Source organism: Poecilia reticulata, chromosome 1, assembly GCF_904066995.2.
Source record: "Poecilia reticulata chromosome 1, P_reticulata-male-v2, whole genome shotgun sequence".
In the NCBI taxonomy this organism is placed as follows: Eukaryota; Metazoa; Chordata; class Actinopteri; order Cyprinodontiformes; family Poeciliidae; genus Poecilia; species Poecilia reticulata.
This window is the reverse complement of record NC_088830.1, coordinates 3,275,168-3,289,107: the sequence shown is the minus strand read 5'-3', so window position 1 is coordinate 3,289,107 and position 13,940 is coordinate 3,275,168. Positions and strand designations below refer to the sequence as shown.

The following is a 13,940-nucleotide window of genomic DNA, read 5'->3' as shown; positions in this document are numbered from 1 at the left end:
ATGTTGATCGTAGCGTCAGCGACATGTTTTATCTAGAAGTGGATTGTGAGTCCAGACGTGGCCTGTTGGAACGCCGCTCCGTCTGGAGCAAACGGTTTTCCAGGGAACAACAGGAGATGAATGACTGGGACTGGAAACATACTCGTAGTCTTACGTTCAAATGAGTAAAGGTAAACTTTCTTTGTGTACCCAGGATTTTAATGGAGCTTTGTTATATTAGGGTCATTCTAAACTTTCATTCATAAAACTTTGAAAGAAAAGCAAATTATGTCCATTTTATTTTGCAGCCGATTGCTGCCTTGTACAGCGACCTCCACCTTTAATGGCACTCTGGTAAATATGTGCATGGTGCACTCACTACTTTTTTATTGCAGAAGCATAACTATAAAATGAAAAATGTAGAAAAACCAAACCTGTGATTTGAATACATTTGTGCGGCAGGACAAAAACCACATTTAGAACAACATTTTTTTTAACAAAAAGTAAAACTAAAGCAGTCTTCTCATGCCACACTTCAAAATGGGAAAGACAAGAGGACAGATTACTCCTGTTGCTTCCAACTAAACAAAATGGAAAAAATCATATCATTTCTGGGACAATGGCCCTCAGACATTATTCATATAGGTGACCAGGACAGTAAAGATATTAGTGTGGCACAGATAAGGAGAGAAAAACAAATGAAAGATATTTCAAAGAATTTAACTTTTATATAAATTATGGACGTACTTAATTTTTTAGTTTTACATTTATGCTTGACTGAAGAAAATGACTGTTGTATGAACTGAATTTGATTTTCTCAGGGAGACAGAAAATCTAATTCAGTTCATACAGTTCTACAGTTTTGGAATGAAATAAAATTCAGTGGCATTCATGAACAAAGCACATAAAATAGTCTACTGTTCTTCATGAATAAAGGTAATAGAAAACAAGGAGAACTGGTATAAGTTTGAATTTTTTTTTATTTTAATCCGGTGTCTGTGTGTCTTTTTAATGCTATATCAGAAACAGGGAGATGACCAGCGGTAGGGACATTTGTGTCGGAGTGCATGTAAACTTCTGACCGGAACTACAGCAGCTCACCTGAGGCACCAGATTTATTATCACACCGGCGGTCACACGCTGTCGCGGGCGCGCTCGACAGGGGTGGTAGGGCACGTGAACGCGCCTGTTCCACCTGGCCCAATCATGTTACGAGGAAGCTCAGAACACCACCACGGTCTCTGCTGCGCAGTCTGTCTGCGCTGCGGCTCGGCCAGGATCCCAGCAGATGCTCACCTGAGCTCCACATCTATCTGACAACCAGACGCATTTCTCCTCGGAAAGCTGCCTCCTTCTAACTCCAAAAAGGTGTCGGAGCGGAGTACGAGTCCCGCCGTAGCCCTCACCAATTCTACCCGGTAAGTGAGGCGAGACAGGACCGCCGCATCATGCTGTGCGTGGATGTGCGGTCTGGAATAAACTCTGTCGTGGAAAGTCACCGTATCGTGACAGCACATCTAAGACCCGGGGCAGTTTATTTCTGTACACCTGCTTGTTTGTTTAGCGACATATTATGTGTCCTGCAATGCAGTCCAGATCCAAAAATGACATCATTCCAGCAGTAACCTTGATTCTGGTGTTTTTAGCCTGTCCACTACTTAAACATGGAGCAAATATTCACCTGATGTGTTTATTTTAGGCAGAACTACTTATGCAGAACATTAGGTTCTGTTAAAATATCAGTATGGATATTAACGTGCTGTAGCAACAGGGGCTGTAAACGGCAATGAACAAATCTGAATGAAAACATTGTATTTATATTACAACAGCTAAGATATCATTTTAATTATATGACATCCTTTATACAGGAAGTTTCCTGTTTATTACTACAGGAAGCCTCTCAGTATGGTTTAATATCTTCCTGTATCTAACCTAGTGAATAAGTTTTAGAAGACAAAAATCAATCAAGCATGAATTTTTTGAATATTTCATAAAGTTTCCTACTTTATCTCTCCACAGAAATGCAGCTGAAGTTATCTGCTGAAAATACAGATTACTAAGGTCAAAGTTCACTTCCAGCTACTGTGTTTTACAGATTTTAAATCTTAGTGGGGTTTTTTGTTGTTGTTTATGCTTTTCTGCTAAAATTACCCTTTTTGTTTTTCTTTTTGTCAAATTACAACCAAGCGATATAATATACGTATGCAACTGACAAACATGAAGTGGTTCCCAACTGTGAAGTGGACAGAACATTTTTCATTGCTTTAAATTTATTTTTTAATTAAAATCAGAAGAAATTGGCACACATTTATATTCATCCCAACTTCACTCTATTACACATAAATAAAGTCCAGTGAAGCCGATTGCCTTCAACAGTCATTTAATCACAAAGTAAGAATCCACTTGTGTGTAATTTCGTCTGGTAACTATGGCGATGGTAGGATCATGCTGTGGGGGTGCTTTTCCTCTGCAGAGACAAGGAACCTGGCCAGAGTTAATATGCATTCAGACCCTCTCAGACGATTCTTTGTACATCCAACTTTTGCTGCTGTCAGGCGTCTTGTCTGCACCAGTTTTACACATTGACTTTTGCAGAACGACTGGAGCTCAGTCAGACTTAATGGGCAGCGAGTTTAAGTCTTATCCACAGTTTCTCATCTGGATTTAAGCCTGAACTTTGACTGGGCCGTTCTAACACATAAACATCCTTTACTGTAAACCATTTCATTGTAGTTCTGAGTCTGTTTTCTGGTTGTTGTCCTGCTTGAAGGTTAACCTTCCTCCTGTCTTAAGTCTTTTACAGCCTCTAGCAGCTTTATTTTGTTCTTCATAAAGCTTCCCATCAACTCTGACCATGTTCCTCATGTAGAAAACACTCCCTATAGCATGATGCTCCCACTACAAGGTTTTGCTTATTAGATTGTTCACTCAATATAGGCAGTTGGTTGCACCAAGTTTTATTTAGGGGTGTCAGAGTCTTTGAGAAAAAAAAACCTTTCCCCCAGTTTGAGGTTACAATGTGACAAAATCTGAAAAAGTTCAAGAGACCTGAATATTTTTACAACACATTGACATATGGTATGTTAGATGGCATGGTATCTATGACCTTGTTGCTAAGGCGCCACGAGCAAATCCTTCCTTTCTTTTCTCCATGTTTGGCTTTTTAAACTTGCTCCCGTTCCCTTTTGTCCTGCGCCTCACACCACAGCCGTCTAGGCTTTTTTCCCTTACACTTTTATCCATGCATAAATGATTTATGGTCTGGCACATTCAAATGCTTGGAACAATACCCATGTGTAAAAAAACAACAACAAACAAACAAAAAAATAATCAGTTGGGCTGTTTGCTGGGCTAGGTGAGTGAGGAGCATGGCGACACCCCCTCTGGTTGCTGTGGAGGCCGAGAGTAACACAGAAAACTCACTTCTCTGACGTCACAGCAAGGAGGACACTGAGGGGACCTGATTTATCTTTGTGGGAGCAGTGAGCTGCTGGCAAGTCGGCTGAACTGATCATTCTTTGTTGTCTGAAAAAACGTAACCTTTCCTTCAAAGTCAAACTTCAGTTTGTGGTAATGGAAAGCAGCAAAGACAGAAAGATAGTGGAGGAAAAGATGAATGATCCTGTTTGATCTATTGCTCCAAAGTACAAGATCAAGGTATCGACAAACTCCAAACTAAATTCTTTTAGATCACGTCTTTTATACGCACGAGGCAAAAATCTTTCTCATGAACTATGTTGAAGTTTGAAACCACTGGGTCTGATTTTACCCCATCGCTAACATTTGGTCATAATATTTAATGTCCCAGCTCAGTGAAGCTTGCCAGAAATTGCATGCTCTGTAAACAACCCAGTGGGGAGTAAAGGCATGGCATCTTTGCCAGCATCAATATGTCTTATACATTCCTCTTGCTTCAACTTTAATTGGTCAATATTTGAAAGTGTGACCAACAGAAACCGAATGGCTTTGTTCACTTTCTCCACTGCCAAACTACAACCATCTTCCCACAGCGTCCACGCCGAAAAGTGTTGTTAGCGTGACTTGTTGGCGCTCATAGACGGGCCTTTTAGGGACGATCAAGCTGATAGTTTATGTTAAGTTTATTTTAGCAACAGGTCAGTTAAAACTGTTTTACATCATACAAGCATCAAACTGTCACCAATTATGCAACAAGCAATAAACATTACGTTTTGTAAGATGCCGTTCTACACATCAAATATGTTGAATGTTTCATTTAAAAGCAACTCTAAACACATGGGATTATAGAATTGTTTTAAAGGGACTGAGTGTTTCAGCTGTTTAGCAGTTTTCTGGAAGTTTGTTCCAGATTTGTGGCTCATAGAAGTTGAATGCTGCTTCTCCTCGTTTGGTTCTGGTTCTGATGCAGACCAGAACCAGAACCAGAACCAGAAGACCTGAGAGGTTCTGGAATGTTGATACAACAACAGCAGACCTTTAATGTGTTGTGGTGCTAAGCCGTTCAGTGATTTATAAACTAACAGCAGTGTTTTAAATTCTATTCTCTCAGTGGAAGGACTGTAAAACTGAGTGATGAGCTCTATCATCCTGGTTTTAGTCAGAACTCCAGCAGCAGTGTTCTGGATCAGCTGGAGGATTGACTTTTTAGGCAGTAATCAATGCAACTAAACATAAATGCATGGATGAGTCTTTCTAGATCTTGTACACTAATACTTTAATTCTGGAAATTTTCTTCAGGTGATAGAAGGCCGACTCAGTGAGCATCTGATTCATTGGTGGATCTCTTAGGGAAGTAGGAGCAAACTGCACCAAAAGGTCTCTGTTAAAACTCAATCTATGTTTTATTTATGAAGTTATGTTTCCAATGTTTAGGAAGTGAGCTAAAAATGAGTTGAAAAGCAGCCAAAGATCTTCAAAGACCTCCAACACGACGAATCTAATACGACATAAAAACAATGCCATACTTGACGGAGTTTGGCTACATCGAGGCTCACTGCAGTAAAAAGACATATGGAGGATCAGATAGCAGGTAAAGCAGCGCACAGCTACAAACACACCCGGATTAGCATGACGGCCAAATAACCCGCAAAATTATTTAAGTCTTCGAGCTGCGATGTAAGACGCTGGTTCTGCTCTCGCTGTTGAACCACTGCTACGCGCTACAGGTAGTAATATTTCACAGACGGAGCGCAGCTTCTGCTACGCCTGGTAGTGACTCTCACACCAAACCTCTGTTTAAAGCTGCAGCATCTAACTTAAAAAAATTAATTTTACATACGCATTAAAACTTTCGCTGTCCTAACATGAGACAAATAATCTCTGAAAAAAATAATCGATCTCCTCCCTGCTTTGCATAATTACTCCGCTCAGTCAGAAACAGCCACTCAGAACTAGCAGTAATCAGCTAGCTGCCATGCTATCACGGAGTTTTCATTCAGTAACTCAGGATTGTTTATTGTAATGAAACCTGTATTTGCCTTTGAATGTTAAGTTTTATACTTGAATTTTTTGGCAATGTTGAGAGGTTTTATTTTGACTCTTTGCATTATTTAGCCTCTTCAGAGCCTCCATATGTTTTCAGTCTGTTAAAGATAGTATTACAATTAGTAATTAGTAAAACAAGTAGTACAATTTGCACAATGCCTGTTTTGTTTTGTTCTTGGAAAAAGTTATTAAAAACAAGTTTTTGTCTAAATTAAGGTGAATTCATGGTTCCTTTTTCCATATAACGTAACCGGTAGTGCTTATGATTAAAAAAAATAATAATTATGTGATCGGTATCGGTGATCGGCCCTCATGGGTGATCGGAATCGGCAGGAAAAAACCTGATCGGCACCTCTCTATTATAAGACATTCTTACAAGTTGAATATTTTTAAGCATACAAAAGCCAGGATCTGTGAGTGTGAGCCTCGTGCTTCTCAGGTGTTAAAGCACTCTTGGATAAACACTATTCCCCAGCGTCATATAAACATGTTTGCTTTCTGTCCTTGTTACCCTGCATTTGTCTCCATAGCGACCTGAACAGCTGCTTTATTTGTCACTTTGTAGGTTTGTCACCTCAACTTGCGTCTCATCCAACTTGTGGTACTTTTTTTTCATCCAGTTGTCAAAGCTGGTTTTCAGAACTCGTGTTGTTGTTGTGCTCATATTGTGTGATTAATCAGTGAGCTGCTGTGGCAGACTTGGCTCTGCAGCAACACAAGGCTGTGAAACCAAGAGGCGGGTTTGCCTAAAGCTGCTGTTGGCAGCAGGTTCGAATTGCTGAAGCAACAATTGGGCCTCAGAGCCAGCGGAGGGGACCGGCGCAGCGGTCTGCTGCAGGCCAGACACTGATCACCACTCAACAAAAGACCAATAAGTGGAAGGATTGGAAGCTGTGCCTGTGATCTGCAGCTCTGCGGCCCATGTGGCCGCCTCATCGCTACTTGTCTGCAGTAGGTTTTGTTTTACACGGTTTACTTGTTCTTGTTGTATATTTCATTAGGTGATTCAGTGCTTGTTCGGTGATACCAAAGCCTGGACAGGGATTCTGGAACATGCCCTGTCCAGGATACCTGCACCGCTGCCTCCTTGGTCAGGTGGGACTTTCCAGAACAGGCTGGATTTACTGCTTTTGGACAGGTTGGATATTTTGATGTTCAGTGACCTCAGAACACATCTGAACTAAACTTGCATTCATAACACTAAACTGATGTATTAGTTGGTAAGCTTGTAATTGAAGCTGATTTGGGCTCCAAGTACCTGGACCTGGACCTGGACCTGGACCTGGACCTGGACCTGGACCTGGACCTGGACCTGGACCTGACTGTCTGATGAATTTCTTTTGTACAATTTCACAGTTGCATGTAGAACTATGCAGCCCATTTGTCACAGTTCTACTTGTTTTTTATCTTTCAATCATTGATGGAAATTTGTGCCAAAATCAATATCTGATATTAAGATTGCAATTCTAACAGATATTTAGCAATATAGTATATATTCTAAGTATATTTTCCTACCCTTTTAACACCAAAAACAAACTTCACCACTGCTTCTTGCTTCAGTTAAATTCCCCACAATCCTTTGCTCCATCACTGCCACATGACCAAACACCAATGACCAACTTCCTCTCCTTCCCTCCTGAAACTAACGGCAAAAAGATGGAAATAAACATCAGCTGTAGCTGTAGCTGTATTGGCAAATTTTTATTTATTGACTGATACTGATATGTGAAAAAATGACTAATATCAGCTGATACCAGTATCAGTGCTAGTGTGGAACTATCTCTGCTGGGTGTTGTTGACAGATATCTGCCTCCTCATATTTATATGCCAGGGGAAAAGGAAGTCATGGATTCCTGATGAAAAGTTAGAAAAACTTTGAAGGCTGTTTGTCTGTCTTTCTGTGCATATCAAGCATATCAATCAGCTATCACAGCAATGTTGCAGTAAATACACTTTTAAATAATAAATCTACTGCCTGTCAGTATCAGTGGTCAGGAGTGATAAAGGTTCATTTAGGATTGATTGATTTTGTTTTACTCTACTTCCGTTTGTCACTTTTTATCTGTATGTGCGTGAATACAGACATACACAAACAGACTTTCAGCCCAGCTCTCTCTTTTATACGGCAGGAATATAAAGCTCAAACTGACAGGTTGGGTTTATGCTTCACACGAGGAAGATGAGTGGAAAAGGAAAGACTCATCACATTTTGTTTCTGCATGTCTTTTTTCAAAAGTTTGAAGTGTTGGCAGAAGCATACACTTCCTGATTGCCAGTCCTGCTCACATATAGACTGTAGCACCAAATTACCAGCTGCTAACTTGCAGCATTTTAATGAGGGAGGTGTTTCTTCTTCTGGCTGGGTCAGTTATTAGGAGGATTAGCTCGGATTCCTTGTTTGCTGGAGATTTGCGCCGCTTTTAGGGTTTGTTATGTGACGATGGGATGCAATGCCATGTTAAGTTGCAAGTCAGCTGACAGGCTGCAGGTGTGGTGGTTAGTCACAGAAGCCTGAGCTGAATCTGTGTGGAGCCTGCTTACACAGTAATTGATGGAGCTGCAAACTGGCAGCTTTAATCTTCAGAATGTGAAAAACTCATTGCAGACGCAGGCTGTTATTAACAGATTTGTACTAAGCTTGGAGAGGGGGGGAGTTGGTACTGTATGACACCCTAAGGCCTGCTGCGATAGTCTCTTTATACTGCATGTCTTACCCTACAGGTGTTATGGATTCACTGGGAGCAAGATTAAAGTTAGTAAAGTAACCATACAATTTAGATGAATGTTCAGCTATGGGCTCATATTGCAATCATAATCATTTTTAACTTGGGGGCAGAGCTTTAGAGCTGATGTAAGCTATAGAATGATAGGAATCCATGTTTTTACCACATCATTTTTTCTGATCCCACAGCTGAGAGATTCACTGATAGAAACAGCATAAAGTAAAAAACATGAATAGAACTAAGGAAACACTAAATTTCCATCCATCCATCCATCCATCCATCCATCCATCCATCCATCCATCCATCCATCCATCCATCCATCCATCCATCCATCCATCCATCCATCCATCCATCCATCCATCCATCCATCCATCCATCCATCCATCCATCCATCCATCCATCCATCCATCCATCCATCCACCCACTTTAGCCTGATCTAGTGTTGGGCCATCCTTCTCTCTCTCTTGTTCCACTTGTTCCAGCTCCTCTGAGGTAATTCCATCTTGTTTTGTTGCTCAACACCCAGAGTACTCAACAATAGATCAGGATGGGAACACAGAACCAAACTTTAAATTAAGAGCCTGGCCTTTCAGCTCAGCTCTCTCTTCACCATGACAGACCGATGCAGCTCTTACATTGGTTCTTACAAAACACAATATCTCTAGCCAAATGTCTCTGGTTGATTACTCAAGCAAATAAATGAAGGGCACCACTTTTGTTGGTTCTCATTGTGAAGATTAAAAAATATATACTATTTGTTTTATTTTATTGAGTTTTGGAATATTTCAAAGAGAAAAAACGAATAAGGTAGGACAGGGTGTAAAGGGCAATGTGGTACGTGGCCCTTTTCTTTAACAGATAAACTTGTGTTTAGCAGTACTGTAGTCTGAGCCGCACATGGTTGAGGTACCATGCTGTACCTTGGCCTTATTAGCCTTTCATGCCTTATTTCCTAGACAAATAGTGGCCTTTTTAAACAATCTCCTTAAAGGAGATTTTGCAGATTTGAGACCGGGTGGGGCACGGGGCATGTTTTTTGTGGACCACATTAATCCTTCTTGAGTAACCTATTGTGTCAATCAAACCTGTTTGTTTCTGTATGAGCAGTGAGACAGAAGCCCCAAGTTTCAGATGTTTCACTGACCAAACTTAGTTTTAGAAAATTTAAAATACAAATGTAAATAAAGATGTAAACAGAGCAGAGTTGTTGTGGGCTCCTTTCAGTTTAGCACCACTAAATAAAATCCATCTCACTTAGTTGCTTTTAGGAGTTACATAATTAGCCAAATTCACCTGTGTGAGCAGTGTGTGTTATTTGAAAATAGAAAGATGATGACACTGCTGACCCGTCACCAGAGAAAAGGGGAGAAGTTGCCAGGTTCCACTTCTTGTCTTCATGGAAAACACTGTGTAGAGTGAAAAACTAACTCTGCTCATTACCCAAAATGCACCATCCCAACATGCTGGTGGCAGCATCACAGTTTTGCAGTGCTTTTCCACAGTAGGTGCAGAGAAGGTGGTCAGAGTTGAAAGAAAGAAGAATGGGGAAAAAATACAGGATAATCATAGAAGAAAAGCTTTTAAAGGGGAGAGAGAACTTGAGCCTGTGTTTTATTGTTAAGCACAGCAACAACTTTAAACCTACAGCCAGATCTACAACACCTAATCATGTTTTAGAAGTGGAAGATCCAGGTCTTCCATGATGTTGAGCTATTCTTTGTGAATGTTGTGGCCTGAAATGAGGAACATTTTTGTGGTGTCCTTTTCAAAAAGTTGCAGTCAAATTTGCGGGAGGGGCCCTGGGGGGTAGCTTTACATTTTCCATAACATAGTGTTAAAATGAACCTTCCCAAAAAGGAGTTTCACATATATTTAAAGTGCAAATGATCTTTTTGAATACCTTCTTGAAATGGCAGTCTTGATACAATTACAATTACGTCTCGAGTACATGTCAAAGTGTAAAAACACAATTCCATATTGGTCAACATGAATCAATTTAACATAAACTGTATGCACAAATGCTTTTATCTTGCAGGATCTGCTTTCAAGAGAAACAGGAAGTTAAATTAGAAGGGGGCAGGAAGAGGACTGGTCAAAATTCAGCCAAGTTGTAGTGATTGGTCAGAAAAGAATGAAATACAGAAATGAGGTGATTGGTCAGATTTGCAGAAAATTGCAAGTCTGCAAAATTTGTGAATTATGAGAAGAACTTGCATTGATAAGTGTGATTGCAGTGTCACAACTTCCTGGAGGGATTGAGGATCCATCCAGTCTAACTGAACTGAACTGTTTTGCAGAACAGAATGTGAAAATGTTTCCCATAATTTTCGTTTCACCACTCTGTGTTAGTCTATCACTTAAAATCCAAATGAAACGCATTGATGCATTAAAGCCTTTGGCTACAAACATGACAAAAAGAGCCATGGTTACTTTTCCAAGACAATGTAAACACTACTTTTGTTTAGCAAAATCTACATATTTATTAGACAATTATGCATATCACTGAGTTTGATCCCTTTTGATTAGTTCAGTGTTTGATGTGACCATAGCTTGCTCCTGTAATTTGCCTTTGGGTTGCTAAGGGACTCCGCTCAGGACTGTTGTATAGGAAGAGAGAAAGAGGTGATTCATGGTGAAATGAATAATTCACTTGATCGGGGTCTGCCTTAGTTTATCCAGAAAGTGCAGACACGACGGTGAAACAGCTCAGGTCTTTGGAAGTATTAGAAAAATCCAGGATTTCCGACGTAAAAGGTCCCCTTGTGTTCTGTTTATTCCACTGAGACGGCTTTCTGGACGGCTTACCAATAAAAAAAAATGTGATAAACATCCTGCGGGTTAAGATATATTTGATGTTTTGGTTCATTTTGTATATTTAACACAAACAGTGAGAAGATGTTTAATGTTGAAGGAGGAAAACACACTTGTCATAAAGAATGAAGCTGCATACATTAAGGATCATCCTGCAGTCACGTGCTCTGGTTCCTCTGCTCAGCTCACCGCTGCTGTTTGTGTTCCCCGTGTGTGTTCTGTGGCAGCTCTTTTGTCTTTGGTATCTGGGCAATAGTAACCTGGCTAGTGTGTGTTTGAGCTGGCGTTGTGTGTATGTGTGTGTGCTGTTTCAACAACAGGGTTACTCATTCTATTGTGTGTTCGCGCTGTCGTGAGCGACATGAAATCAGGAAGAAAAGTCAATGTTGCAGCAAATGTTCCCAAATGATGTCCTCTTCAGATTGTCCAAGGACTCTCAGACATAAAATGGTGTTACTTGGTCTGACTTTAAACATGTACATGCATTTCTCATGTACAACATGATATTAACATGAGAGGTTTTCACTCCAACTTTATGAAGGGGTTCACAGATGAATCTTGATATCAGTGATCGGCCGATACATGTGAATCTGATCTTTTCCCAAGATCTTATCGACCTCAGCAAAGGCCTAAAAATCAGCCAGTGTCCTCTTGTACTCTGCTATGAGAGAGGTTTGGCTGATACACCGGCTCACCAGGTCATGTTTGCACATTTGCAGTTAATAATAGTCACCCCAATGTTGCCAACTTACTTTCTTGCTATATTTAGCAACATTTTATACAAACAATTTAGTATTGGCCAAAATCAGCAGGTTTGGCTTTATAAAGCTCGGTAATGGGTAATCGACCAGAAAGCTGCAATCAGTGCACCCTTAGTGTTATGGATCCAGATGCATGACACTACCCAGGTTGGGTAGTATCAGATGACAGAAGGTTATGGTTATGTTTGAACTCATAGTTGTAATTATTCTGAATTACAGTTGTTTTAAAAGCTTTGTGAATCAGCTTATAAACAGAAAATGCATAGAAATATCCAATATATCGACTGGCTGTAGGTGGTGCGGACAGTTTTCATATCAGTCATAGGATTAGAATATCCCCTCTGATGCCATTATCAGCATGTATAACTTGTGTAGCGAATCTTGCTTGGTCCTCCCCCTGTGGAACTGTTGCTAACTATGTCTGAGTCTCATCGTCTTCTGGTATAGTAACGATACATGAAGAGGCTGATACCAAATTCCAAGAAGGATTTCAAACTGGACTTTTTAAATTAAAGCAGTCAGATGTTTGTAACTATTACTTCTCAGAACAACTAACTGACACTGCAGCACTGGAAACTTTTGGATCAAGGTGGTCAGATCCAAGCTTCCTCAACAGCAACGTCTTGCTGAGCTTTAAGCATTAAGCTTTCTGCTAATGAGCGTTGCCATGGTAATGATGATGAAGTGACAGCGACCAAATCCCCTGTGAACGTGGCTCTTTGCCCCCTTGGTGTGAGTTAAAGACCTGTGGTTTGCAGAGACCCGCCGCCCTCAGGAAATTAGAGTGGAAATCAGCAACAGGGGCAGACACAACGGCTGGTGCTGGTGACTCGACCTTAGTTATTTGCACATCTGGGAGTTTGAGTGGAAGTATGTCTGTTTTAGACTTGGTGGTGGTGGTGGTGACAGCTTCTTCCGGTTAAATTAATTTTCAGCTAACAGGGAAAAGATTGTCAGAAAACAAACGGAGGCGACAGCAGATGGTGATGGACACAGAAAAGAATCCACAGGACAGTGATGTTCCCACTGAGCTCTGCTGGAAACATTACTATATTTACTAACTTCACTTCAGCTGTCATCAGATTAAGCTGATGATTCTCTTTAAATATTTGACGTCAGACAGCATTTCTAAGTACTTTGCGCTCCAAGCAGCCATGATTTATTAGAATCTTAAACTGGTCAATTGTACAGCAATTATAATTTTTAGACATTAGTAAAATACAGACAAAGATTTGTGCACATTTGTAATGGAAACGCAACAAGTGAGGGGTTGTGGCCGTCTTTACAGGGCGGGGGAGACTCTGCATGAGGTCAGATGTTCTCTCAGTCTCATAAATAAAGCATGAATGACTGAACAGCAGACTGATGTTGGCAACACGAGCAGGTTAGTGACGTATGCTTTATTAATTAGTAACTAGCTCTGGGTATCAGATGGACAGCGTTGGAAACCGGTGGGAAAATTACCAGTAAACTCTGGAAACATAGAAATTTGCCAGAAAGTAACTGTTTGTTGCCATTTATTTATCATTAACCTCATGAGCTTAACATTCTGATGTGTAGTTCTTTTATTGAAAACTTTGTTTTATTATTATTATTATTATTATTATTATTATTATTATTATTATTATTATTATTATTATTATTATTATTATTATTATATCTTGGTGCTGACAGTAATGTACTGTAAAGTAAAGTTTTAAGTATTGTGAAGTTTTCATTGTAAAAATAATGTACTAACATCCATCCATCCATCCATCCATCCATCCATCCATCCATCCATCCATCCATCCATCCATCCATCCATCCATCCATCCATCCATCCATCCATCCATCCATCCATCCATCCATCCATCCATCCATCCATCCATCCATCCATCCATCCATTTTCTTTACACCCTTGTCCCTTAATGGGGTCGGGAGGTGCTGGTGCCTATCTCCAGCTAACGTTCCGGGCGAGAGGCGGGGTCACCCTGGACAGGTCACCAGTCTGTCACAGGGCAATGTACTAACATAATGTTTGAAATAAATATAGCATGTTTTGTATGGGATTTTAAAGGAGTCTTTGGTGTCCACTGTGGTGAGGGTGAGTGGTCCCATTCCCAGTGAGAGCCACAGGTGATTTAATAAAGATGAGACCAGCAGACTCAAGTTATCGCAGCTGGAAGTGAAAAGAAAAAACTGGACTTTATTTCTTTAACAATCT

At 40.3% G+C, this 13,940-nt stretch overlaps 1 protein-coding gene across 4 annotated transcripts in view; it reads left to right on the top strand.

Moving 5' to 3' along the window:
• Positions 1 to 998: 998 nt before the first annotated feature.
• Positions 999 to 13,940, top strand: part of fhdc1 (FH2 domain containing 1) — a 31,202-nt gene continuing 18,260 nt past the window's right edge. Inside the window, exon 1 of one of the 4 annotated variants that reach the window (XM_081610211.1) lies at positions 999 to 1,397. The gene's annotated coding sequence lies outside the window, so the exon portion shown is untranslated. Of the gene's footprint in view, positions 1,398 to 6,176; positions 6,394 to 6,474; positions 6,581 to 13,940 lie in introns of those variants that run through there. The other 3 variants (XM_017303747.2, XM_081610239.1, XM_081610262.1) reach the window with 3 other exon arrangements.